General features: G+C 34.6%; 1 protein-coding gene across 7 annotated transcripts in view; it reads right to left on the reverse strand.

Moving 5' to 3' along the window:
• The window catches only part of IMMP1L (IMP1 inner mitochondrial membrane peptidase-like (S. cerevisiae)), a 76,206-nt gene that overhangs the window by 33,156 nt on the left and 17,916 nt on the right, over nt 1-25,134 (reverse strand). For 4 of the 7 annotated variants that reach the window (XR_824508.1, XM_010831806.1, XM_010831804.1 and 1 more), the window contains one exon: nt 23,734-23,846. The exons of 2 other annotated variants lie outside the window; for them this stretch is intronic. The gene's annotated coding sequence lies outside the window, so the exon portion shown is untranslated. Of the gene's footprint in view, nt 1-21,221; nt 21,529-23,733; nt 23,847-25,134 lie in introns of all 7 variants that reach the window. One more of the 7 variants, XM_010831802.1, reaches the window with a different exon arrangement.

Consider the following 25,134-nt stretch of genomic DNA (forward strand, 5'->3'; position numbering starts at 1 on the left):
CCTCTCTGGCGTCTCTCTTCCGCCCGACCTCCCCGCCACATCACTCGAGAGTGGGTCTGAGGGCTTTGGGAGACCGAGGTTCCTCCCCCTGCCCCCAACGCGCCTTCGCTTCTGGCGCCCGCCACTACTGCCCAGGGTTCGCGGCCGCACAGCGCGGAGCTTCTGGTGCGTCTCGCAGGCTGCACAGCGTGGCGGTGCATGGCTCCGGGGGAGCCGGCCCTGAACCGGTCTGTCAGTCGTCCACTGCTCTGGACCCGGTGCCCGGTCGCCAGGCGCCTCTGCCCGCCCTCCGAACCTCGGGACATTCCCATCTTCTCCAGCGCTCGCTCGCTCTCTCTCTGACTGCAGTGCAGGAGGCCTCGGTTTGATTCCTGGGTCGGGAAGATTCCCCTAGAGAAGGAAATAGCAACCCATTCTAGTATTCTTATCTGGAAAATTCCATGGACAGAGGAGGCCACAGTCCATGGAGTCGCAAGAGTTAGACACGACCGAGCGACAAAAACCACCACCACCACCACAACTAAAGCTCAATTAATTAAAAAAAGATTTAAAAGGAGTAACAATAACAGAATATTGTTTGTAAAGTTAACTAGGTTGTGTAAATACTACTTTGCTCCAATGATAATATTAGGGAAAAAGTAGGGGCACGACTTAGCAACGAAGCTACAAGGGGTAAGTCCTAAGGCTTAGCTGTGAAACTGTGATCTATGAGACAAACCCTAAAAAGTAGTGAAATGGTTATTACATTTAAAAACAAAATAAAAACGAGCTTATCTGATGTTACAGACAGCATATATTATCAAACAAAAGGAAACATGAGGCACTCAGCAAGAAGACATTGATAATACAGATATAAGATGAAATTTATAGAGGAAATTAATAGAAATCTACTAAAATTTAAATAATTTGAATTGTGCAACAGATTTTGCTTTTGGCTAAAAAACATCTGCTGCTGCTGCTAAGTCGCTTCAGTCGTGTCCGACTCTGTGCAACCCCATAGACGGCAGCCCACCAGGCTTCCCCGTCCCTGGGATTCTCCAGGCAAGAACACTGGAGTGGGTTGCCATTTAAAATACAAAGATGCTATAACTATACAATGGTTGTGATCTTCTGAGAAGTTCTGTAGTAACTTCCATTCACAAGTAATTGAAGGCATAAAGCCTTTTTTTATTAGTACACAGTAAATGCCCAATTTCAAATACAATGTTTGAGAAGAAACTATCTCATAAAATAATACAATAGATCAGTGATCAGAAGAAAAAAGTTAGCAGACATCATTTCTTCCTTACAGATACTAGCAACAGAATGGAGGCTGAAGTATCTGAAATTATTTTGGATCTTAGTCTCTTAAATAAAAAGAGCTGTTTATAGAGGACTCAGGATCAAGACTAGTTGGTCTTATATTTTAAAAGAGCACTGTTGAGAAATATTGAAACTGAGATTAAGAGCTCACAAATTTATTTAAGAGAAACCTCAAGAGTAGAAAGTAACATTCATGTAGTGTTAGTAGCTCAGTCACATCCAACTCTTTGTGACCCCATGGACTGTAGCCCCCTAGGTTCCTCTGTCCAAGGGATTCCCCAGGCCAATAATACTGGAGTGGGTAGCCATTCCCTTCTTTGGGGGATCTTGTGACCAGGGATCAAACCTGGGTCCTCTGCATTGCAGGCAGACTCTATGCCATCTGAGCCACCAGGGAAGCCCAAATTTATGTAAGATATAAATAAATCACACACACTGCTAGGGTTCAACAGCTCTACTGGCAAAAAGAATTAAGACAGGGGTTTCAAACCTCTGGTTAACACAGTGATTTCAAAGGGTCCTTAACTCTTTATGTGCATACATGTGCCAGATATCTTGCTTGTCACTTTGGATTTGCTCTCCACCTTTCTCCATACTGCTCTCTGCACTTGGAAAACTGACCTATATGAACTACATCAAGGCACTTCAGTCAAGCTTTGACTGAACCCCAGCAGGAAGTCAGAGAGAGAAAGGAAGGGTTATCTATTTTCCTGGCTATTTCCTTGGGTATTCTTCTTAGGCTAGTTATGTCTTTTGACCAAAAGTCACTGAATCCCCAAAGGCATAGGAGTCACTTTGAGGGGTCTCCTACCAGCCAAGTTTGAGATTATTTTAAAAAGTAGTAATAGTAATAAATAATATAGTAGACTAAAAATGAAATCTAGTCAGTATTTTTTTTTTTTTTAAGTATGTGTTGGGGATAAGGCAAGTTCTTTATAAAAAAAAAAATAGCAGCTAATAAATACAGCAGGAATAATGAATTTAACACCAATGTAATTCAGGCAAGGGCCATTAATAGATGTTTAAAATAACTGGATGATATCCTTGGATTAGAAGAATTAGTACTACTACAGAGTAATCTATAGATTTAATGTTATCCCTATCAAATTACCCATAACATTTTCAAAGAACTAGAACAAATAATCCTAAAATTTATATGTAACCACAAAGACCCAGAATTGCCAAAGCAATCCTGAGGAAAAAGAACAAAGCTGGAGGCACAACACCCCCAGACTTCCGACAATACTACAAAGATAAAGTAATTAAAACAGCATGGAACTGGCACAAAAACAGACATACGGATCAATAGAGAGTCCAGAAATAAACCCACAAACCTACAGTCAATTAATTTTCAACAAAGGAGGCAAGAATATACAATAGAGAAAAGACAGCCTCTTAAATAACTGGACAACTACATTTAAAAGAAGGAAATTAGAATGGTCTTTAACAACATACACAAAAAAACAAAATGGATTAAAGATCTAAATGTAAGACCAGATACTATAAAACTCCTAGAAGAAAATATAGACAGAATACTCTGATATAAATCACAGCAATAATTTTTTAATCTGTCTCCTAGAATAATGGAAATAAAAGCAAAATTAAACAAGTTAAACTTGAAGTTACCGCACAGCAAAGAAAACCACAAAAAAAGACAACCTACAGAACGGGAGAAAATATTTGCAAATGATGTTACCTACAAGGGATTAATTTCCAAAATATATACAATGAGCTCATATAGCTCATATAAAAACAAACAAATGACCCAATCAAAAAATGGGCAGAAGACTTAAATAGACATTTCTCCAAAGAAGAAATACAGTAGGCCAACAGGCACATGAAAGTATGTTCAACATCGCTAATTATTAGAGAAATAAAAATCAAAACTACAATGACATATCACCTCACACCAGTCAGAATGGCCATCATTACAAAGTCTACAAATAATAAATGCTGAAGAGGGTGTAGAAAAATGGGACCCTCCTACACTGTTGGTGGGAATGTAAGTTGGTACAGTCACTATGGAGAATAGTATGTAAGTTCCTTAAAAAACTAAAAACAGAGTCACCATATGGTTGGCTGAGTGCCGAGGAATAATGATTTTGAAATGGGTTGGGAGAAAACTCTTCAGAGTCCCTTAGACTGCAAGATCAAACCAGTCAATACTAAAGGAAATCAATCCTGAATATTCACTGGAGGGACTGATGCTGAGGCTGAAGCTGCAATACTCTGGCCACCTGACGCAAAGAGTCAGCTCATTGGAAAAGACCCTGATGCTAGGAAAGATTGAAGGCAGGAGAAAAAGGGGACGACAGAGGACAAGATGGTTGGATGCCATCACCGACTCAACAGACACGAGTCTGAGCAAGCTCCAGGAGACGGTGAAGGACAGGGAAGTCTGGCATGCTGAAGTCCATGGGGTCGCAAAGAGTTGGACATGACTGAGTGACTGCAATTCCAGTCCTGAGCATGTATACAGAGTAAACTCTAATTCAGAAAGATATATGCACCCCAATGTTCATAGCAGCAATATTTACAATACCCAAGACATGGAAGCAACCTAAGTGTCCATCAACAGATGAATGGATGAAGATGTGGTACATGTATACAATGGAATATTACCCAGACATAAAAAAGAATGAAACATTGCCATTTGCAGCAACAGAGATGGACCTATATATTATAAGTAAAGTAAGTCAGAAAGAGAAAGACAAAACCATGATATCACTTATATGTGGAATCTTAAAAAAAAATGACAGAGATGAACTTATTTACAAAATAGAAATAGACTCACAGACATAGAAAAGAAACTAATGGTTACCAAAGGGGAAAAGGTGGGAAGGATAAATTAGGAGCTTTGGACTAAAAGATACACACTACTTTATGTAAAACAGATAAACAACAAGGCTCTACTGTATAGCAAAGGGAACTATATTCAGTATCATATAATATACCATAATGGAACAGAATCTGAGTAAGAACAGATAGATAGATAACTGAATCACATTGCTGTACACAAGGAACAAGCACAACATTATAAATCAGCTGTAGCTCAATTTTTAAAATACTGAGTAAAAGGCTGTTGGTAAACAGGATAGGTACAAAATATTAAAGTAAATAATTTATTATTTACAAAGGGAACAGAATACTTTTACATGGAGAGATCAAGTAAATATTATCTTAACTATGTGATCCAATTTAGCTGCATACATAAAGGTAAAAACTGATATGGAGCTTCTTGACAATCTTATCATCATTGTACTATTCTTGTCAAAAATGTATAACCTAAATCTAATTATAAACAATCAGATACATCCATACCGTAATTAGGTCGATTAGGACATGGATATCTCAGAGTGAGGGATTCAATTATTCTACCTACCACATCAAAATACCAACCCACTAAACTAGTAGTTTTCAAAGTATGGTCCCCAGATGAGCAGGAGGGGCATCAAAGCAACTTGTTTGAACTGCAAATTCTTGGGCCAAACTCAAGATTTAAGTAATCAGAAATTCTGGGAGTATTGTTCAACAATTTGTGTTTTAACAAGTTCTCCAGGTGATTCTGAAGCAAAATTTGAGAACTATTGCTATAAGCTCCCAGGATGGCCAAAGGCATTTATCCTTGAGCAGCTTTGCTCAGCTAGTCATTTATTACTGGGTGCTGTATAAATGTATAAATATTACCATATTTCATGTGTGCTGTGAAAAAAGTTGGGAAGCTTTGGCATACAGAATTTTACTCTCCTAAGAAATAGAATTTGTTGCTTTTTATTCCCTATCATATTTACATTCAAAAAAAAAAAACTTGAGTTAGATAAATTAGGAGTTTGGGATTGACATATACACACCACTGTATATAAAACAGGTAAACCAGAACCTATTGTACAGCACAGATAACTATATTCAGTATCTTACAATAACCTATAATGGAAAAGAATCTGAGAAAGTACGTACGTATAAATGAATCACTTTGCTATACACTTGAAACTAACACATGGTAAATTAACTATGCTGCTGCTACTGCTGCTAAGTCGCTTCAGTCGTGTCTGACTCTTTGCAACCCCATAGATGGCAGCCCACCAGGTTCCCCCGTCCCTGGGATTCTCCAGGCAAGAACACTGGAGTGGGTTGCCATTTCCTTCTCCAATACATGAAAGTGAAAAGTTAAAGTGAAGTTGCTCAGTCGTGTCCAACTCTCTGCAACCCCATGGACTGCAGCCTACCAGGCTCCTCCATCCATGGGATTTTCCAGGCAAGAGTACTGGAGTGGGGTGCCATTGCCTTCTCCAATACTTCAATTAAAAACTGAGTTATTGATGTAGAGAATCAATTTCTTTAATGGGGAGCCTACGTACTCTAACAGAGAATTACTAGAAAAGCTAGAAAAAAAAAAAAGGAAAATTTAAAATTGTGACCTTGTCACATAATACAGGAAAAGATATGATGATACTTCTTTCAGAAAACCTTTAAGAGACTTCTGATTAAAATATAGCAAAACTCCACATAATGCTGGTATAAGAAAGCAAAATTGTTGTCTACTTTCAACAGATAACTGCATTATAGACTTAAAATGTCTTCTTCCTATAACATAAAGTTAGAAAACATTATGTTAGATGTAGGTCATAATGGCTTCTTTCCATACACATAAAAATCCTCAAATACCAACCAAAATAACTAATAGCAATAGCCACAAATACTTAAATAGTAGTTCTTGCATGCCAAGAACATGCAAGAACATGTTCTGTTCTGAACAAGCACTGTTCTAACTACATTATTAACTCATTTAATTCTTACAATAACTCTATGAGAACTTAAGTATCTGAGGGACAGAAAAGTGAACAAACTATTCAAAATCACATAGCTCATACACAGCAGAGCCAGAATTCAAAATGAGGATGTTGGGGTCTAAAATCCACTACTATATGCCTCTCAATAAAAATCAAAGAAATTTATAAGAAACTATAAAATAGGCATGGGAGAGAGGTTGGACTGGTTAAAACTAGCTAAAGGGGGCTTCCCTGGGGCTCAGTCAGTAAAGAATCTGCCTGCAATACAAGAGACATTGGTTCGGTCCCTAGGTTGGGAAGATCCCCTGGAGAAGGAAATGACAACCCACTCCCGTATTCTTCCCTGGGAAATAAAGTGCATATGCAAATATATATCTCAAACTAGCTAAAAAGATGGAGCAGAATGAACTCCAGAATACGAAAAAGAAGTAGACATTTCTCCATCCTTAGAAGTTTCAGGGAATAGAGGTACAAGTCTAAGATCCTGATTTACGACTAAGCATTGAAGAAGCCTTTTTGGGTATTTCAGAATACGCAAAGGCACACAAAAAAAATCCACCTGATTGTTCAGGTGTTGAATTCCTTTGAAAGAGAAAGTATTCTGTTTCAAAAAAAGAAAAAAAAAAAGTAAAGTGTCAGGGTTACTTGAGAATATCAGTTTACAGAAATTCATTCATTTTAAAGTATAACCAAAGAAGTGATTAATGTACTTTTTTTGATAAACAGAACAGTTAGTGAATATATGAGCATTTAAAGGATTCACATTAAGAAAAAGGTGAGAAGAGAGTAGATGTGAAGCAGAAGACAAATCGCAACATTAAGAGTTTTGCTACATTTACCTTCATTTGGATAAGAAAAAACAGCAGACTTAAACATTCCTGACACCTCTGTGATTTCTAAAGTTCAAAGATATCTAGGCAAAATACACTTTTAGCGTACAATTATATATGTTTGTGTATATATACACGCATATAAATAAAGTAGCTGAAAGACATATGTCCACTTCAGACTGAATGGAAGTTACTGTGACAAGGAGAGAAGAACAAAGACTCATTAAGACATAGATGGTGAGTGGTGTACCCTATTCAATAGCTAAATACTTCACCCTCACCCACCAGCCTCTCTATCAAAATAACTCAAATTCCTGACGTTTCAAAATCACCTTCAAGGCTGCTCATCAATTGTTCAAATCTATAATGTTCAATCTACTGTAAGACTTGTGCAGAGGGTATTTTTTATTTTCTAGAACTGCACATTCAAGGAGCACTTATCCCCGTAATCAATGAAGATTATATTTAAATCTATTTATTTTGACTCATTCTCAAGAGGAAATAAGTGACATCACTTTAAGGTTTAAAGCAGTGAAAACTGATTTAAATATGACTGCAGCATCAAAATAATTCAAGAACCTAATTTAAAACCCAAACTTAGAAGAATTCCAAACTTCCAGGTTCCTATCATGGAGCTAATGAATAACAATCTATGGGAGCAAGGCTACAGAATTAGTAGTTTTAATAAGCTCCCAGAAAATCCAGTAAAGGACTCTGTGCTTCATTTGAAACCACCGAGACATACTCACCATTTTCAGAAACTTGACAACATTTAACCATTCATTAATTTTAAACTAATTGCTACCTTTGGGATAATTCTATAAATTTTCATCATCAAACTTTATAATGCTAACATTTCAATGATTTGAAAAATCCAATATTATTTTATGAAATTCACTCTTTTATGTACATATATACACACACACACAATCAAAACTCATTTTATGTTTATAAAGTGTTAAGTAGTTGACACTTTTAATATAATCAAGTATCAGCCTCCAAACAGTTAAATACCAAAGCCACCCCATTCACTCACCAATAATTCCCCAATGGCTATATAATTCATCTATTTCAGAACACTATACAAGTTACAATAGTTACAATAACAATATTGTACAATAAGTTACAATATTGTACAATATTGTTACAATAACAATATACAACAACAATACAAGTTGTACAAACAATAGTTGAAGGATATTCATTCAAATGGAAGAAATATCATTTAGCATTATTATAGGCTAGCTGTTGTGTACCAGCCTACAGTTCATATATGGTCCTTTGGAGAAAATACTAAGGCTCACACATTACCAATAAAGAAAAAATGTTCATCATCTCTTAAATAATCAAGAAATCCTAAGATTTCTCATCCTGTTCTTTATTACGACTTAATTAGTAAAATTTTCTTCATTTTTCCCATCCTACATCCCTTTTTCTTATCTCCAAAATAACTCCCTTAACTTTCACTGACATCATTATGAGTTACTTGTACAATAAATTATTAGTTGTAGCTTTTAACAAGTCAACTTTCTTATAATCAATAAGGTATTAAATTCAAGTAATCCATACCTGTTTGAAAAAATGTATATTACTGAAAAGATCCTATATGCTTATAACGAATTTAATTAAGTGAGGTTATTTGGGACTTTCCAAAGGAGATAATCATTTCTAATCAAATAAAAATAATGTTTAGAACAGGGAAGTAAAAAACACTAACTCTCAAATGTCACTCAGTAAACAGCTGAAAAGCAGAAAAGTAAACAGTGAAAATGTTTAATAAAATTTTGAGATAAATTTTATTTTGAAAGGAAAGCTATGCTTTTGAAATAATTATATAATACTATTAACTACCATAGAAAGTTACCCTGAGAAATACACTACCTGACAAAATAAATTGAAATTACACATAAGTCAAATACTATATATTTAAAATACAAATAATTATATTATGATGATAAGAAAAAGATTTTAGTTCACTTATTTCATGAATAGGTCTTTTCAGTGTAGTATAATTTTACATAAACAGCTTTTCAAATAGTAAAAATACAAATAGAAGACTATAAAAGTCCTTTATAAACTACCACAATGCAGGTCAGTAGAAATATTATTAAGCTTTCTCATTCATTCATTTTAAATGTGAAAACAAATGAAGATACAAGAGCTTAGAACCAGTTAAAATTCATTAGAATGATAAGTTTGCTAGGTAGGTTTGACCAATGATCACTATATAAATTTATTAAAATTTATTATTGATTTTTTAGACAAAGACCTCATACAGAGAAAAGTGTACTATATGTTAACAGAGGCTATAAGTATAACAATATTTTATGTAAAATGGATGACTATATTTCAGTTATAATTTCAAAACATTTTACTCACCTACATTTAGTTAAGACTTTACGTTTGAAAACATTAAAATTAAGGTTTTATAATCCATTTTTTCAAATATAAAACTAATAAATCAAGAACTACAGTAAGATAAAAATCAAGTGCTGTGAACAAATATTTTAAAAGTAAGTACTCCAGGATCATAACACTGACAACACTAATTATCTTTTCTAGTCTTGGCAGTTATGTTGCATACTGTTTGGGTGACTGATGGGATAATTTCACTTCATTTTCTCTCAGTTTATTCTGGACTGTGTAAGAGAAGAATATTAAAATAATTAACACCTCTAAACAAAGTACTTGATAAAGTTTTTGGTTGAAATAAAATGCTTTAAAAAAAAAGTCAATTAACTAATACATGATTCTAAAGCAAGTAAATCCCCATCTGCTAAAGGAAAACACTAAGAATTTCTGATTTTAAAAAACAGTCATTCAGTATTAACTATTTTAAGACCTTTACCTTAGATCATACACTTTCAAAAGAGCCCTTTTTCTATCAGCAAATTGAGCCACCATTTCCTTAATTATCAAAAGTATGTTGATATATTTTGATATCATTAAACATTTTATTCACTAAAAACATTTAATTCAGCAGGAATTGAAGCAGTCACAAAAAAAGGTAAAACATATGACAAATTACTCCCATTCCTTATACCTATGAACAGTTGGATTTATTAATAATGGCCTTCTATCTAAAAGGACACCAACGTATATAAATTAATATTTAATCTCAAATATAAGCCTTTATCAATAGCAAATACATTATGTCACCAAACTGGAAAAAGCATAAAAGACACTATGAATCAACTCATATTTATAGTCTATATGTCTTACATAATTTATGAGTCATATAGATTATAATAAGGCAACATATTCTAAATAATAAAAAAGCATATTCTTTGCCTTGATCACCTGATTTTTTTGCTGTTGTTGTTTATAAAATTAATTACAGTTAGCAGGAAAGAAATCGCTTTGAGCTTCATGAATGACATCCAAGAGATGGGAAAGGATTAGTTCTCAGTTGCTGCCAGTTATAGCGCCAGGTGGCTTTTTCTGCAGTGAAGGTGTTACCGATAATCCCATTACACTGGTACTAAATCTTGCAGACATCAAAATTATCACCAAGGTTCCTTTTCATCCCATCCTTTCCAAATGACTGGAAGTCGCTTCACCTGAAAGAAGTCAAATCCACATGCAGCTGCTATTTTAGCAGGCAGCAAACTCCCTGAGAATGCCAGTTGTGATTCAATTTTGCTGTGCTGGTGGCCCCCTATTCCCTGTCCAATAATACATCTGTTAAAAAATCCTACAGCTACAAATCAAGTTTAATCCTACCAGGGACCTCATGTTGGTCTTGTCTTCCAAAAAGGCAGCAGGTTCTGTTGTCTATCTGCTGGCGTCCAGGGAATACCCTTCAAATCCCAGCCCTACTTAGAAGAATAAGCTAAGGATCACAAAACATGACCTCAAAAACCCTGATATGACTATATTCTGACCCAGAGGCATTCATTCTAGGTGAAGATTAGAACTTTGCATAATAAGATTACACAGCAAGTGAATGATATCAAGGGACTATCCATATGCAGCCGCCTGGTTTTCTATAGACAGCCTGTGCTCTGCAATATGCAGTGCAGACGAAAAAAAGCTTGGTCTTTCTAGCTGAAATAAAATAGATTCACATAAATTAGTTGGCCATTTCCAGATTCCTAAATCCCCTATTACATCTTTTATTGACAGCTCCTGTGAGGATAGCACAAATGTTATTCCTTTTTATTCTGTGCTTCTATAACAATCATGCTCTGTAATTGAAATGTACATAGATTATGGCTAGAAATTAACATCTTGTTTGCTGTAATCTTGGATTACAATTGACTGTGTACATAATAAAATTAGGAAATCAATGGATGGATTTATCATCTCCAAGAAACTAGAGGTATTGTTTAAAGAATAGTTTAACATTTTATGCCAACACTTTAAATGCATAAGTCACAAACAGAAGTCAATAAAAATTTAAGTGAGTAAAAGAATACAACAGGCACCAGCCAATATCTACATGATGGTTAGATTGCACAAAAATTAGCTCATTTCTTTAAAAATTTAGAAAATGTGAATTATTCAGAAGTTTCACAAACAGGATTTTCTCCCTAAACCATACATGAACAAGAAGGTCCACGCCACATAATAAGGTCTCTACTTTGTTATAAAGTAGGTACAATAGCAGCAGTATTTTATATAAATCATCTTGATTATTTTACACTTTAAAATATTTGAACCAATACAAATCAACTGTAATTGAGACTTTTAGAATTCTTAACTGTATACCTTTAAAGTACTCAGTGAAATAACCTCTCTTTATATTTGCATATACACAGAGCCTTTATTAATAAAATGCATGGAATCCTAGAGCTATTTAGAAAACAGTATTTTTATGTTCGGCTTTTTTCTTCCAAGAAATTTAAAGCTATACTAACTTTAAGCAAACATACATGAAAAGAGAGATTCATATTTGTTCACATAAATAACTATCCAGAAAAATTCTAAGAATGTGAGAAGTTCTCAACTTTATTAAAAAAAAAAAGAAAGTATCAATATTTGTTTTGGAATTCTTGTAAAATTAAGCTCCTCAGTATACTTGAAATATGACTTATTTGATAAATTTGATCTGCCCACAAGTGTTGAGAAACATATCACATCCACTAAGTTGGCCATTATTATTTCCTTATCATCACAATACCTGTAAGCATATCTACATAATATCTGATAAAAACTCAGGTGGCATAATTCTGATTTTGTCTATGAATCATGCACCAATATCATCAGCACCAGAGCAACAAAAAAAACTGTAAGTGATTTCAATTTTACAGCGCATGAATACTCTTTGATTACCTTCATTAGGATAGTACAGAAAAACAATGAAGAATGTAAAAAATACACATTATACATTTCTGTTATGATTTTTATAAATAATACTGTAGAGCTACAGTATTCAACAAGGTAGCCACTAGCTACATAAGGCTATCAAGTACTTGAGACATGACTAGTCCTAATTGAGATGTAAGTATAAAATACACACTGGACTGTGAAGATAGTACAAAAAAAGAATAAAATATTTTGCATTAATTTACATGTTGAAAAGATAAGATTTTGAATTTAATGGGTTAAATAATATATATATGACTTGCATTATATTTCTATTAAACAGCACTGCTTTAGCAGACCATTTCCAATACTATATTCCTAAACTAACTGAAATTGTACTATTAATAAAAACATTAAAACAGAGGATTATTTGGAAAAACAAACATTCCAATATCAAATCTGATAGAAAAGCTTAGTACACAAAAACAAAATCCTGTCATTTTAGCCTCTTTCTGATATTTCTAGCTTAAGGGTAATAAGGGAAAACAAGGGACCAGCCAAATTGATAACCAACATATACCAAAATGAATGATGTTTTATAGTTACAAAAATGCTTTAGTACAATAAACTCAGGTTTTTTAGAAAAACTACATCTTGGGCAATTTCCTAAAAGACTAGTAAGGTACATGTGTTACCCCTCATTGAGTCCAATAGACAGAAACTTCAAAAGAGTCTGGATCTAGAAAGGGCCATGATTTTTGCCTAAGATGCTACATTTATTCATATTCAAATTTTAAAACTATATTTAAGAGTAATAACTATAATAGAGATATGAAGCATTTAGTGTATTCAGAGTTTCAGCAAAATTTAAAAGATCAATTTTACAAACCACTATAAAGCTGCTTTTTCGTTAGTCTTCTCATCATTTCACCAATGTAGGTAAAGAAAAAAAAAAGGATTAACAAAAAAGGTTTTACAGAAACAGGGTAAACTGTACATAGCTGAAATATAAAACATATACCTAATTTAATTCAAGAAAGTTAATGGCTGATTTAGTATGACCACAGACAACTGATATGATACAATTAAAATACAAAGTCTAACTCTGTCACACACTGGAATATTATTTCAATATAAACACAGTATGTACGGTATTAATTTAAAAGTTGCTTTTTCATAATTATTCCTTCATAACATATATCTAAAAGCACTAAGACTAAAGATGAAATGTGAGTATCAATTAATAAGATGGATAAAATCTAAAGAAACTGCTCATGACTTAACCATACCACTTTTTCCTATCCTTTATTTAAATTCTTTTATGGATACAAGTATCACAATGACATAGACACACAAAAAAAACCCAAAATAACAACAATAACAAACTTTCTAGTCATCAATATATGAGTGCAATGATATTCAGTCTAAGTTAATCCCCAGACATCCAAATTCATGAATAAAAATTCATCAGTTTTAAATACACTGAGCCTATTAAGCAAGAACAAAAGCATATGCACAAAAGAGCTTTTAATATATTTCAAAGCCCACAAGAGCCATGGTCTCATTAAAATTATAAATTACACAAACATGGAATGAAGATTCAAACTGCAGTGCAGCTAAGCAGATTACAGAAAAGCCCGCGTTCCATATGATAACACACCATGGCCCTCCCAGATGGGGGCTTGGAACAAAAAGGCCATCACCACAGCTAGGGAAAACCTCCTTGTGATCTCTGGTTTCTGTTCAGCAGATGACAGCCAAATAATATGTTGATTATTCTGTTTGTGCTGCTAAGCTTGTAAGATGGAATAAAAGCGATATGATCTATTGTGAACCCAATGCTAATGTGTTGCTCCACTCATAAATAATATGCTGAATTTATTTTGAAAATATCTTTTATCTGAATTTCAGTTTTTAAATGCATGAATTAAAATAAAAGCCAGGATAAAATTATATTTAATGTGTTGCTTTAACTAAAAAATGTAGATGACAAGTGAAAAATATCTAAGTGCTTAGCTAACAGTCAAGTATAATCACCTTTCTTTATTAATAATTTCAGCACTGTGATCAGAGACAAAATACATTTTCAAGCAGGCAATTATATCTTATGAAATATAAATGTAAAATTAAATAATACAATAATCATTAAGCTAATAATAAACATTATTGACAATAAAAAAACTAAAATACCAGGGTATATAGAAATACTCTGCTGCAATGTAAATAATAGCACATAGAACAAATATCGAAAATATTTTTGAATAATAAACATATCACTGAAGGCCTTGTGAATGTTATAACTTGTATACAAATGAATGCTCACAAAAAAAAACCTACTTAAGATCAAAATGATGAAAAAGAGGCCTATGAAAATATTTTTCAAATGTAATAGTATTTATATTGCTTTGGTGACAAAAGTTAATACCTATTTTTTCTCAATTAAGTATCCTAAACTTTAAGAGAGTAAAGACTATACCCAATGAGGTACCTAGAATTATGTCTGTAAACACATCACAAAATTTAATGGATAAACATTTTTAAGAAAGATAGAATTGTTAAAAATATTAAAAATCATAAAATTTGCCAAGCTCAGAAATTCTTCACTGAATTTTCTAGTGAACTTTACTTAAAGACAATGAAGTACATTATAGGTACAGGTGGGGGGCTTCTTAGGTGGCTCAGTGGTAAAGAAGCAGTTCAAATGCAGGAGATATGGGATCAATTCCTGGGTCAGGAAGATCCCCTGAGGAAGATATGGCAGCCCACTCCAGTATTCTTGCATGGAAAATTCCATGGACAGAGGACCTGGCCAGCTACAATCCATAGGGTCGCAAAGAGTCTGAAGCAACTGACCATGCACGCAAGGTAAACATATAGATTACATACTACTTTCTTAAGGGAGTATTCTGTAGAAGGTACATGATCATGTTGATTTATAAAAGTGCATTTTCTTTTTCTGTCTAGAGACACAGACTAAGTTTAAAAAGACAAGCAAAACTGCCTAACATGAAAATATAGTCTGAAATTACTGATGCAAATGCTAAAATTACAACACCCTTTTTTTTAGAGAAAAACACAGAACATCCTTGGAGTAGACAATCACTTCTTAAGACACAAAAAGCACTAAACATAAATGACAAACTAGATTACTTTAAAGTCATTAACTTGTTCATCAAAAGCACTATTAATAGATTGAAAAGGCAAATCTCAGGGTTGGGGAAATATTTGCAATATCTGTACAAAGAAGGACTCATATTCTGAATATATAAACAACTCCCCAAAAAATCAAAGAAAAAAACAGATAGCTCAACAAAAAAGTGGGCAAAGAAGTTAACAGGTACTTTACAAAAGAGAATAATCCAACAGTCAATATACATATGAAAATGTGTTCAGCTTCATTAATCATCAGGAAACTAGAAATTAAACGACGTAAGCCTTAGTACTTTATATCCATTAGAATTGAAGGATGAAGAAGATGGGGAAAATGAGGTGTGAGCAAAGACACAGAGCAACTTAAACTGTCACATGAATGTAAACTAGCACAACCATTTCAGAAAACTGGCGATTTTGATTCAAGTTGGAAATAAACATAGTTATGATCCAGTAATTTTGCTGCTAGACGTCTGCTCAAAAGAAACATGCAAATATATCGATCAAGAGATATGTATTAGAAAGAATATATTTAACATTATATAGAAATCACCCAAATGTCCATTAACAGAATAGATTCAAAAATAGTTGTGATATAGTCACAAAGGAATGCAGTAATGAAACTGAACAGACTACAACTACACGCAACAATGTAGATGAATCCCAAGATACAAGCTTTAGCAAAGGAACTAAACATAAAAAACTATACTGTATAATTCTATATATAAAATACAAAAGCAAAACTTATAATCTATGATGTGAAAAGTCAGGTAGTGGTTATCCTTGTGCAGGGAGGGAAACAGAGGATAGAAGAGAGCATAAAGGTGTCTTCTAGAGTGCTAATAATGTTCATTTTGGTATCTCGGTGGTTACATGATTGTTTTGGCTTCTGAAAAATTCATTGAGCCATCCACTTATAATATGTGCACTTTTCCATATATACTCCTTTTCTTTAAAAAGGCCATTTTGCACATAAATACAGATACACAAAGGGAGTCAAAATCATTATCATAAGAAATTTAGGAAGAAGCAATGGATATAGAGGGCCTTCCCAGATGGCTCAGTGAGATTCTTCATTGCTACTAATGTAGGCAACATGGGTTCTATCTCTAAGTTGGGAAGATCCACTGGAGAAGGAAATGGCAACTCACTCCAGTATTCTTGTCTGGAAAATCCCACAGACAGAGGAGTCTGACGGGCTATAGTCCATGGGGTCACAAGAGTCAGACATAACTTAGCGACCAAACAACAATGACATGTATATAATCTAAAGATGAAACGAAAGGTTCATATACTACTTATCTGAAAGATCAAATCTGCAAACCATAAGATAAGTTCCTGAACTCATAAACGGAGAAGCAACAGCCACTTACCCTATTATCTTCCCTCAATTCCCAAACTAAAATACCATATTTTCAGAGATAACGGGCCTCTGTGTCAGGAGTAGCTACAGGTGCTGCTGCTATTATAACAGTGCTTCTAAAATTGTCTCAGGACTGAAAATTGCCCTCATGTGAGAAACTAAAGTATGACAGAAGATAAGGCAAGTATAAAGAATATGTAGGCCATTTTCCCCTGTGCTCTCAAATTTCATAAGCTTTTATTATGAAACCTTATTAGCTAATTTAATGGGAATCTTTTGAAAACATTCATTTTACTTTTCAGTGAAATTAAAATTCTTTAATATCAATATCCTACAAGTTAAGTGAAAATTCATGATAATTTGACAATAAATTAAGCTATTACTGTTGTTGTTTATTCGTTATTGTCTGACTCTGCAACCCCGTGGACTGCAGCACACCAGGCTTATTATTTCCACTTAAATACTTTCCCTCACTTCTATACTGGAATTAACACATGACTTAGAGCACTGTTTTTCCCTTATTGAAAAGATACTTTAAGAAGTCAGCTAAAAGAGATAACCTAAAGATTATATAGCTTATATTTCATTTGTATAATAAATATTTATTCAGTGCTAACTATATCCCAGGCTTCCCTGGGGCCAAAGGGTAAAGAATCCACCCGCAATGCAAGAGAGGCATGCAGAAGATACGGGTTTGATCCCTGGGTCAGGGAGATTCCCTGAAGAAGGAAATGGCAATGCACTCCCCAATTCTTGCCTGGAAAATCCCATAGATAGCGGAGCCTGGTGGGCTACAGTCCATGGGGTTGCAAAAGAGTCAGACACAATTTAGCAACAAAACAACAACCAACTATATCCCAGACTCTGGGGAAAAATGAATAAAACTGGCTAATTTTATGGAAAATACAACAGGTTTATCCCTTTCTCTCTCATTTGATTAACAAAACAAAATTATTTTTAACTAATAACATATTCACATATCCAAAAACAATCTAAAAGATATATAGTAAAAGTCCCAACTAGTTTGTTTTCCTTATTCATCAACATATAAGATTTAGAATTTGTATAGATGTCCAGATTTTCTTTATGCAAATATAAGCAATTATGAATATTGATTTCATTCCTTACTTCTTTTATACAAAAAATAGTTTACTACACACTCTGAACACTGCTTCCCAGGTAGTGCTGGGGTAAAGAATCTGCCTGCCAACGCAAGAGACATGGGTTCAATCCCTGGGTCAGGAAGATCCTCTGGAGGAGGAAATGGCAACCCACTCCAGTATTCTTGCCTGGGAAATACCATGGACAAAGGAGCCCGGCAAGCTACATGACCTGTCCACGGGGTCACAAAGAGTTGACATGACTAAGCGACTGAGTACTGTTTGAGCACTGCTTTTTTCAAGTAACAGTGTTCTGAATCTTCATACAGAGAACATACTTTCTATTTTTAAAGCTGTAGAGTATTTCATTGTACAGCTATGGCAGAGTTCATTTAACCACTGTGACCCCATGGACTGTACCCTCCTGACAGGCATTAGGCATGCTTCCATCTGTTGCTACTTCAAAGGAAGCTCTAATGAAAACGTTTATGCATATGTCATTTTATAAGTATTAATACGTAAGTATATCTGTAACAAATTCCCAGAATTGGTTCTGAAACAAATGTGTAAATGCACAGGTCTTTTTCTACAAATTGCTAATTTTTCTTTTATGGGGGCTATGTCATTTTGCTTCCATCACATATACATTTCAGATGTATCCCAGAAGAAGCTAGTCCTCAAAGATGTTCTCATTGGAAAAAACTGTATGAAGCTCTTTGCTTCTTTTCTTATGCACATGTAAAATTTGCTGACTTAATTTTCGAATTGAAAAAAAATCTCATTGATGTAGGAAATCATAATATTAACACCTAACATGCTTTCTTCCTCAAATTCCCTTCATTTAAAAATAAATATACACATCCACTCCAAATTTTTCCTTTAAATTCACATTCAATAATCTATAATTGGGGAAGCAGTCAAACATGCATTTCCCTTTTAAAAGAATGTTTTCCTGAAGCACTTCAAAGTTTTTAGGAAACCAAATCTATGTTACTTCTATATTTTCATTTACAAAACTATCATTTCAAAGGTGGTTTAATTTTTATGACTGCCATTTTCAACAGACAGTGTTACATAACATACTGTTTTTATTTCAAACCCTATCCTATCAAATATTTCATAATTAAAAACAGCCACTTGAGTTCACTGGACTTCCTATTTAAGGAATTCTTAAGAGAGGAGAGTTCAGTTCCTGGATGGGGAAGATCCCCTGGAGCAGGAAATGGCAATCTGCTCCGGTATTCTTGCCTGACAAATTCCATGGATAGAGGAGCCTCATGGGCTATAGTCCACAGCATTGCAAAGAATCAGACACAACTGAGTACGCGCGCACGCGCACACACACACACACACACACACACATAAGTAAATCCAGTTTCAATATTACTGCTTTGTAAGAAAATATGTACGTGATAATTCTTATTCCACGAATAAGAATATAACAGTATTGATACATGGAAATCTATGTTGTATTTCAATCATCCATAAATCAGTTGTAAGATAATCTCAGTCCCCTGGAACAAAGTGACAAGACTAGTTGCTGATCCCAAAGTAAATTTTAAAAAGCACACATTCTATGCCCTTAATCAGCACATGGGGCAGAACTATACTTAAGATCTCACCTAAGCAATGTATATGTAAATGCTGATTTTTATATTAGAATCAGTATAATGCATTGAGAGCAAAAAAACAAGAATTATCTAACAAAGGTAAAACAAAACAAACAAAAAAATGACATCATAAGTAGCACCCAGGACATAAAAGTTTATCACTCTAGGATAATTTAGGAGAATAGGCCTATACAGCATAATGATCTGTGCAGAAATCACATAAATTCTATGAAATGACTGTTGTTCACAACTCTGAGCCATCAAAACAAAATCGAAACAAGTTACATTATACTCAATTTGTCTTGTTTAAGAAAACAAAGGGTACATTTTATTTTTCAAAAACATTTTAGAAAAAATATTCCTATGAAATAAATTTTGGCACATAAAAGGGTCAGATTCAATTATTCACAAATTAACAGATGAGTGATAGTATACCACTTGTTAATAAGAGCCCAGTGAATGAGGAATTATGTAAGTAAAATTCTCACTCAAAGTGATAATATACTATAGCTGCCTTTCAGAAGATGAACTGTGATAAGGTACAATAACATTTCAGGCACCTTTATACATACAATTCCCTGTGCAAGGCCAGTTCTTGGTTAAGAGTCAAAAGAATATCTGATAATTTCTAAAAGCTAGTCATGCAAATTTTCCACTTCATTGTATCCTGATTTAGCTTTTCACTTTGTTTTCTTTAAGTTGTGACTGCCAAGTAGACAGGCTGGTCTGGTTTCTAGCTCCAACCTACTAAATAACCTTGTATAATTCACTCAACCTCTTTAGTTCTCCACAGTTTCTTCATCAGTAAAGTGAAAGTATATAAAACATGATATGATAGTAAGTGGAATCGTGTTAATAAAGTAAACAAAGAGTTACTACATTAGGTCCTATATCTGTATCTGTATATATACTATTTTTAAACTGTCACAAGTTACATGGCATTCTACCATATATTTAAGGCCTACAGTAAAGAAATAATGATCGATTCAGAATCTTTTTCAATACTTAATATGTGTTACTCTCAGGATATAACAACTTTCTCATGTACTCATTTACATTTATTTACAATACCACTATGATCATCTATCTTTAACCTGAAAATGTATGACTTTTTCCACATGACACATAAAAATCAACATATGATATATAAAAGAATGTTCATGGCAGTGTTAATTGTAACAGTCAAACACTAGAAAGAACCCAAACATCCACCAACAACAGAATGAATAAATTCTGCCATATTCATTCCAAAGGAATAACACATGATAACGAAAATGAACAGAGTAAAACTACATGCAACTATGTACATGATCTTCAAAACACAATGCTCAGTAATGGAAGAAAGAACACATATGATCCCAGACAACGGCACTCACCAGTAGGTCCACCTGTGTCCCCTACTACCCAACAAAGGCACCCCACAGCTGCAGCAGTGTTACACTACAGAAGCCTAGCACCAACCCAAAGAGAAGTACAAAGGTGATCACGGTCTCCAAGTGCAAATCAAGATCCAATCTGAACTCTGAGACTGGTTGTAGGGTCTGGAGGTGCTCACTGCTCCACCACATCTTTCTGTGTCTGTGATCACAGCTGGCACCCCTGCCAGCACTCCTAGACACAGTACTGGAGACCCTCTGGTTAACACTGGTGACAGAGGAGGAGGGTAGGACCTCTGTGGACTGTGAGGACTTTTTCCAATTGTTGGAAGAGGGTACATGCTTAATGATCCTGGAATTCAAGCAAATTTAGAGTTCCAGCAGGAGTAGGTGCTGTCATATGGCCTAGGCCGGGGAGAAGCCCAAGCACAGCAAGGACATTGCCCTCATTACCTGGTATATATACAAGCAAACTCTTGAGACCTCTTTGGCCTGAACATCTGTGCCACATTCTACAGGATCTACTCCATGAGTTGTGACTTTCAAGTACTTGGTCCAAAGAAAGTGCTCAGGGAGCTCATCCAGTTGAACCTCCATGATGCTGCTGCAAGGCCTGGGCCACATGTTGCTGGGAGTTTCCTCCACCCTTTGCCATGCAGTGGAGGGGGCTGAGCAGTGACAGTGACAGCAGCAGGGTCGCCTCCATCCCTACTGAGAAGGGGTTCTGAACTTCTGCCCCAGACCCGTTCCAAGAGACACCCTGTGAGGATTGCGACAACATCAGGTTTGGAGACCTGCAGGCAGTGCAGACTAGATAACTCACCTGATTCTCCTTACTATTGTTGGCAGCATTATGATAGGCTCCATTAGCATAATGCTTTCCACGCCTCATTCAAATACATTCCTCAAGAATGCTGTCCTTTCTTAGCCAACTTATTGGCCTTTCATTTCTCCTGAAAGATGACAAGCTTGTCCCTAGACATCCTGATCCTATTCTGACTGCTGCTATTTCTAAATTCCCTACAACTCCTTCTTTCCCTAAGCTCTTCAGTACAGTGAAGCCAGCCCTCTCTGACTTTACCTTACAATCTGTTTCTTCATACCTTTCACCTTAAAAATAACAAAAACATTTCCAACAAAAATACAAAAATGTTTATCCAAAAAAAAGAATACATATGATCCCAAAAAGATCAAAATGAGGCAAAAAGTGAACATACTGCTGAGGAATACACATAAAAGTGATAAAATTATATAGAGAATTATCTAATTATTAGGAAACTGTTTACCTTAAAGAAAAGGAAGATTATACTAAGGGCTTCTGGGATGTCAGTAGTGATCTATGGTTACTGAATATCTGCTTTATATTTATTCATTTTACTATACATTTTGTTTCTATATAGTGTTACATTTTATAATAAAAAGGTTTAAAATGATATACTTTCTGATATAATATAGTTTTAATGGGAAGAAAGGGCGCCTCTTTTTTACTAACAATCTTGTATTTTCTTGGTCTACATTTCAAATTTTTATTGCAATATTTTAAGAATAAATAAGTTATTATGCCTAATTCTCCAGAATCCTAATTAAGAATAGATTTCACAAGCTTTCCAAATGGCCACAAAAAAAGAGAAACCAGACCATTAAAGAGCATAAGATTGGTTATCCTGCTAAATCTTTGCTTAGCTCTATGTTGTATCTGTCACATTTCCTTCTTTTCAAGAAAATGTATGCTTACTTAAAAAAAAATCGATGTTACTCCAGTTTATCCATTGGATAAATTTACATTTATCCAATCTACGTTGCATAAAATCTACATTATATTTTATGCAAACCACACTCCAAAAAGTATATAATAATTTAGCTCAAAAGTAGGAAGACAAATATTTTCAACTTTTACAAGTTTAAAAACAATTTTAAGAATATCTATGTTTGCATTCACTGTGAGGGTTCGTTATAGGACGGACACAGATATGACACTTCAGGCCCAATCCAATGTCACTCTGTGTGAGAATGGGTCACTGTGTGTACTAGAAAATATAATAGATTACAGGATGGATATACAAAACAAGGTACAGTTGAAGTTTACTGCATAAAATTTAATTAAGGGTGAAAGTGAAAGTTGTTCAGTCGTGTCCGACTCTTTGCAACCCCATATAGTCCATGGAATTCTCTCAGCCAGAATACTGGAATGGGGAGCCACTCCCTTCTACAGAGGGTCTTCCCGAGCCAGGGATTAAACCCAGGTCTCCCACATTGCAGGGAGATTCTTTACCAGCTGAACCACCAAGGAAGCCCAAGAATACTGGAGTGGGTAGCCTATCCCTTCTCCAGCAGATCTTCCCAACCCAGGAATCAAACCAGGGTCTCCTGCATTACAGGTGGATTAAGGGTAACTCACTCAAAATAGTTCCAACAGTGTCTAATTTAAATTATACTGAAGCTGTTTTAAATACTACATTTGGAAAAACAAATATACAGGGCATTTAAATGATTATATGATTACATGATTACAAAAGAGATAATACTAATAATAAACTGATAAATTGCAAAAACATGCCACAAATAAAAAAATCAGGAAATCCTAAAAGTTCCATCAACTACAAGCATCCTTTAACATATGTTTGTTACAGCTTTTAGATGCCACTATCCAGGAAGCACACATAATAAAATTTAGAAACAAGACTGTAAGCACTTTCATTAGGCTCCAGATATCAATACAACAGTATCACCCAAAATAAAAACAGAGTTGCTTTGGTTATATACTGTTGTGTTTTTTTGTGTGTAAATGCACTCAAGGATTTCCCACCAGACTGGGTCCAGCTAATCAGTTATTTGCCCATCTATTAAGTGCCAACTTTAAAAAGTTACACTATGTCCAGCAGGGAGCAGTATTACAACATCCATAAGACTTAATGCCAACATGAAACGGACAGACGAAAATGAAGGGGGAAAAAAACCCACTTACCATAGGTCTTTACAACAATACACTGAATTTTTACAGTATTTACAGGGCTTCCAGAAAAAAACATCTAAAGCATGTCTCAAAGCAAATATAGGTGATCCACAGTACCAGGATTCCTAAAACAGGAAATCAAAATTATATTAGGCAAAGATTTCTTTCAGCCATATTTAGTTGAATTAGTACATAATATGACTAAATGTCTCTCAGTTACTAAAGTGCCATCTTCCTTAGTGGATCAATCGGATTTGGAAGTCAGATATTCAATGACACTTTGGGTCAAGTGATTTTAAAAAGCAGAATATTATTTTATTTACCAGAGAATTTAAGTAGACGAAGAAGGTCAGTGGATGACATAATATGTCAATCACCAGAGAAAAGTGTGGTCAAGGACTTACAGTTGTTAAACCAACCATACACAGTGCTGATATATCAAGCCCTTCTAAACAATTTGCAGGTTATAGAGAGGATATGACATTCATTTCTGCATGTCAGCATGAATGAGTATCTAGGGTTAATTTTAAGAATGAAAAGGCAAGAGAGAAGTAGCCTGTAATGCTGGTATGTTAAGATTGATTAGCCAGATATTTACTGAATATGAGGAATGCACATGATACTGTAAAAAAATTCTATGACCAGTCACAATATGTCAAAGGCAAAACATATTATGTTTGATATTCTAGATGTCAAAACCTGCCTCATATTCAATGATAACAACTCCATGTCAGTTCTTATGACTGAGGAAATAATGTATCACCACTTTCTTTTTCTTTTTTTTTAGGCCACACCATGCAGCATGCAGGATCTTAGTTCCCACACCAGAGACTAAACCTGTGCCCCCTGCATTGAGAGTGTGGAGTCTTAAACACTGAAGCACCAGGGAATCCTAATGTATCACCACTTTTACCTGAAACATTAAATAGTTTGCCTTATGTGTGTTTACATGCAAAATTTCATTGTTTACACTAAAAACCAAATTTTTGCCATTAGAAAAAGATAACATATGAATATTTACCTTGAAATATATATATATAATAAAGTAGTTTATGTAATACAAATAACATTTAGTTGAAATGTAATAAATAATCCTATTTTCTTCAGAGAAAATGACATGAGAGAAAATGATTTGATTGCTGGTAGAAACAAAGATATTAAGGAGATTCTGGTGAATGTGCAGAAAGAAGCAAATAGGTAGATTCTCCATCATCTTAGAGAATATATGTGTCAGGAACAGAATGATCCAGAAATAGGAACACTGAAGGGGTTTCTGGTGAAGTCTCAAAAATGGAATGAGACATTATTGAACAGGACAGGAAAGGCGGTCTTTGTTATAATGTAGCAAAACTGAAATGTATTCTAATATTGTGTGAAAAGGAGATAAACCTGGATATTTGGTTGAAATTTCCA

This window comes from Bison bison, unplaced genomic scaffold, assembly GCF_000754665.1.
Source record: "Bison bison bison isolate TAMUID 2011002044 unplaced genomic scaffold, Bison_UMD1.0 scf7180017864531, whole genome shotgun sequence".
In the NCBI taxonomy this organism is placed as follows: Eukaryota; Metazoa; Chordata; class Mammalia; order Artiodactyla; family Bovidae; genus Bison; species Bison bison.